At 42.7% G+C, this 5,084-nt stretch overlaps 1 long non-coding RNA gene across 1 annotated transcript; it reads right to left on the reverse strand.

The window, feature by feature from the left end:
- Positions 1-294: 294 nt before the first annotated feature.
- On the reverse strand, positions 295-629 carry LOC112844872 (uncharacterized). The gene is made up of 2 exons (XR_003217628.1): positions 586-629; positions 295-397 (listed from the first exon to the last, which is right to left on the reverse strand). It is a non-coding gene; the product is annotated as an uncharacterized LOC112844872 (long non-coding RNA).
- Positions 630-5,084: the final 4,455 nt, after the last annotated feature.

Genomic DNA, 5,084 nt, shown 5'->3' on the forward strand with positions numbered 1-5,084 from the left:
GAGACTGGGGCAGCCTGGCAGGATTTGAAGCCTGGCTGCAGAGAGGATATGCTACACTGTTCGTTTTAAACTGGTATATTTGATTTTCTGACATTCATAGATTACTGATTTTTTAGATTTTCTGTAATAATAAAATTGTCATATTTTACTGATATCATTACTTAATTCATTTAATTGTATTTTATGTAAAAATTCAAACATTATACTGCAATGCAGGGCGTTTTTCTTAAGTCAACTTTTAAATATCGCTCTACTTTCTTAAGTCATTCAAAAATATAGAAATTACTTACTGTATCAAAGATCTAGATCATGAATCATCACAGGACAATACACAGTATACAGGGTCATGGTAACTATGGTAGGTCTTCATGACTCCAGAATGGAGACATCGCTCTGGCTGAGAAATGAAAATAGGTCAAGCAGTGTGTTCTTCTCTGTGGTAGGGGCAGTGATGACCTGTGCGTATCCCCTAGACTCAAACAGCTCCAGGATTGGTTTTTTACTGGATAAAACATTCTCATTAAAATCACCACACACTATGATGGGATGACAGTCCATGATCTCTAATGAGTCTAATAGGCTTACCAGGTTTTTCAGGAATGGCCTCAGAGTGTAGTCTGGAGGTCTGTAACAACTGCAATCAGAGCACTGACTGGTGCTTCAACCTTTAAAGCCAGAAATTCAAGGTCAGTTACATTATGGATGTACTGTTTTTCATGCACTTGAATGTCACTTTTCACATAAACAGCAACTCCACCACCACTTCTGTTTGCCATCTGGGGAAAGTTTGTGTAGGACAGGTGTCTGTTGCGTTTGAACAAATTGTAATTTTCCAAGTGGAGACTCTCTGCGACAAAAGAGCCCCGCAGGTGTGTTTCTGTTAGGCACAAAACATCTGCTAGACACATTCATGGTGACTCTTGATGTCATTAATGTGAGCTGGCAGTCCCTCTGTATTATGATGAACAATGGTGAAAACCTCTGACCTGCTCAGTGTTTGTCTCACGTGTAGAAGAGGCATCATGTCATCAAGGTTGGCTTGTCTCATGTTCTCAAGCGCTGCAGTGATTTCTGGGTTGGTGAATATTTTTTTCTCCTCCATATCAAGAAGATACAGTCCACTGAGAGACGTCACTCTACTGACAGCTACGTAGGCCATGCCGGGCTCAAAAATGCTCTTAAGAGAGACAACAGCTGATGTGGTTGTCATACCCTGTACCTTATGTATTGTACATGCAAAGGCCAGCTTCACTGGGAACTGTCTTCGTACCACTCCTTTCTGCTTTAGATTCTCCTCTCTCAATGTACACCATGTCGTCTGCTGGTGTGCGGTTATTCTTTCCAGATGTCTCATTATCCATTTTAAGTCCAAGCTTGATGATGTGTTGGTCGTTTTCAGAGTGAACTACTCTAAGTAATTTTCCAAAAGCTCCATTAACCAAACCATTTTGTATGTCAATGTTTCTGGTGAGCATGACACGAGCTCCTTCTGCAACTTTCAGTGTGTCTGGTAACTCGTTTTTACCTCCTTTGAATGGTCTGTCTGAAGTGCCATTCTGCCAGTTCTAGGATCCTTTCTGTAATCATCTGCATGGATGTCAATGATATGAGTATGGAGCAGAGCCAGTGTTGCAGAGTTGTGTGCATCCACTTCTTTATTAGTTGCAAAAATGTGCAACGCATCAGTTGGACAAAGGCCTGGTTCAGTTATGGCCTGTGACAACAAATTTCTATCTGCTTTGCAAAGCTCATCCAACTTTCCTTTCACACGAATTCTGTTCAGCATCTCAGCAAGACAACATCATCTTTCTGACGCATAATCTCAGTCAGAGTGATCATCTGAAAATGCTCCCGCCACAGGTCGATCTCAGACGGGTCGTGCACACAGAGAGGTTTAGACTGTCGCACTGGGGGTAGCTGATAGAAGTCTCCAACAGCAATGACTGACATGCCTCCAAAGGGTCTCGAGTCCCTTTGATCTGTTTGAGTCTTGCATCTACATATGCAAAGAGATGTCTTGACACCATAGACACTTCGTCAATGATGATTATTCAGCATTCAAAAGTTCTGATCTGACTTCATCCAGCTGATTGCCAAGTCCCTGAATGGGAGGTTTTAAGCTTCTAGGGAGCTTGAGAAGAGAATGCAGTGTTGTTCCAGAAATGTTAAATGCTGCAGTCCCAGTGAAAGCAGTTAACAGGACAGTGGGTTTTGATATGTCAACGTCGTCTGCATATCTGGGCACTTTGCTCAGTATCTTAGATGCTTCTGAGTAGATGCATTTGATAAGATGTGATTTTCCTGTTCCAGCACCACCATTAATATAAAAGAAAAACTGCTCTGGATTTAGAGCACAGACTCTTTTAATGCACCAGTCTCTAACTGCATAAAATATGCAGGCTTGCTTCTTATTCAGATTCTGAAACATCTGACGTAACAATGTGGATCAATAGCAGGGGGTTCCCTGATGGCTCTGACTTCTGTTGAAGCATCAGCCTGACGACTGTAGTCGGGCACATCTTCCTGTTCATTTTCATTGTCTCGCTCTCTTTCTTGTTCAACAAGTGGCAACCTTACAAGATCTGATTCAGGTGCCAGATTACACCATTCGTCAGTCACACCTCTGTTCTGCTCATATTCCTCAATAGCGCTCTCGATCTCCTCACTGTTTTCTCATATTTTCTCTGTTTCTTTTGACAATGTGTTGCACATACTCAAGACGGTCAGTACCTGGTAGCTGTACACAGCCAGCACCATAGAAGCCTGATAGGTTGGCAACGATGGCGTTTTCAGTTCGTGGTCTGAACGATGAGGAAGGTACAGTTTAAGCAGTCTTCCGTAATATTGCTCTGGATGTTTTTCTTGTGAGCAGCGGTGAAATCTGATGACAGCAGGCTTATCGTTTTTGCGCCTTGCACAAATCCCATCTCATTGAGAAGGGGCAAAACATCTTTACCTTTGTCTGTTGACCATAGACAATCCTGCAAGTAGCAGCAAAGTCTGCCATGCACATCTCCTCATACTCTGGTGTTTCAGGTCTGGCTTTGTATTTGTCATTCAAAGATGTCATCCAAACATTGGAAGACTCAGTGTTGTGTTGTCCAGAACTGACAGGGGACGACTCATTTTCACAGGATTATCATCAGTTGGTATGAATATTACAGCACGTGAACACTGCTTCATGTGAAGACCACATGCACGAGCAACACACTCCTGTGCACTGATCTCTCGCTTCTTTGAATATGCCTGCATGACGGCTCTCATTTCATCGCACTCATTTACACTGTCCTTATGGGAGTTCTCAATGACAGTTTTCAGGTACTCAGATAGCCCACCCTCTTTTTTGATATATATTTCATTAAATAGTTTGCAGCGCCGAAAGCATCTAGAACAAAGCTTATGTCGATATTACTGTTCCAGGCTTCAAGCAGATGTGGATTATAGCCGTTATCCAAGAGTCTTTGGATCACGCTTTAGTATGATCGTACTCCTTGTGTTCATTTTATTCAGGTATCTCTCATATTCTGCATGTGTCAACTTGCATCTTGCCAAGAGCTGCTCTAAACTCATGGAAGCAGTTTCAGGTTCATTCAGCAGCTGGTTCAGTGGTCTGAGTTGTTCTTTGCTGTTTCTACCTCCAGTTCATCATCCTCACTGGGTCTTGTGATCATCGTCTCATTGCAGGGTGGTTTGGGAAAACCAAATCGGCACCCGGAGCTTAAACTCCTAAAGCACGTCTTTGTGTGGTTCTTACTGTGTTTTGCACTTCTGTTACTTTCTTGTACAGTTCAGGTTGTTTATGTGGATCAGGCAGCTGAGCTGTGATGTATTTGTTTATAAAATCCACAACAGTTTGCTCATCATCCTCCTCAAACACAGGAGCACCTTCTACCCACAGGAGACAGTGTATGTGTGGGCTTCCTCTGTGCTGAAACTCGACTCTGTAAAAGTAGTCAATAACTTTGCCAAGTGGCTGTGCAGGAGATAAGAGTAAATCTCTGAATAATGCTTCAACTCTCTTGTCAAACATGCGCATTGTTGTGACAGGATTGCTTCTCAGGATGTCACACTTTGCTGACCAGTCGAGTCCTTCAAAATTGACTTGTTCACCTTGCTGCCTTGATATTGCCTCAATCACTTCAGGCCAGCGCATTTCAGCTGCTGAGAATGTGCAAAAGAACGTGGGAGTTCCCAACTGTCTGATCATGGCAAAAAGATCTCTTGTTGTTTTCTCCCAATAGGCTGGGTTCCTCTCAGAGGCTGCATGAATCTCACTGCATCTTTATTTCTCACCAGTTTCTCCACCTCATGTTTATCTTGTAACATGCCTGAGGTTATTTTCTCCCATCTCTGGTCAGAGGCTTTGCCTTCCTTAACTGTATTGTCATGCTGGAAGTAGCCAAATGTATTTCAGTCACAAACTGTGCAAAGAACAAATAGTTTGTGTCTCTGGCAAAACGATCATCAGTGCAGAAAAGTCTTGATTTGAAATACCCACTGGGGGATACTTTGATCAGCCTTCTTTCATCAAGTGTGTTTTGGCCTGTAGGAAACTGCACAGGGAAGGCCATGGCCTCCAGTTTAGGTGTTTTGAAAAAACTTATTGGATTGTTTCTCTCTGCAGGAGCAACAGAGTAGATTCCTTCACTGAAACATAATATCTCCTCAGCCACATCAGGGGGCTGCAACAGGACTCGAGTGCAAACCACCATTAGTCAGTCCATCTGCTTGGTCTGAATCATCTCTCATCTGCTCACGTGGTTGTTCACCATCACAGGGTAACATGTCAATATCCTGCTCATTTTCATTTTGTGCTTCACACAGTGCATTTTTCTCACAGCTGTCAATTTCCATTAAATCAGCCGCATCATAATCATCCTCATTCATGTTTTCATCATCATCCTCCTCCTCATCATCTTCATCAGGAAGAGTTGGATCACACAGCTCAGCATCATCTCTGATGCTCACATCCTTATACTGTGGATGAATCTGCTTGAGTTTATGCAGTGCTTGCACAAGTTTAGACCAGCTCACAGTCTGAAACAGCTGATGACCTTTGTAAGACAAGCGTCTCTTCAGTTTAA

The sequence above is a fragment of the Oreochromis niloticus genome, unplaced genomic scaffold (genome assembly GCF_001858045.2).
Source record: "Oreochromis niloticus isolate F11D_XX unplaced genomic scaffold, O_niloticus_UMD_NMBU tig00001775_pilon, whole genome shotgun sequence".
NCBI lineage: Eukaryota > Metazoa > Chordata > Actinopteri > Cichliformes > Cichlidae > Oreochromis > Oreochromis niloticus.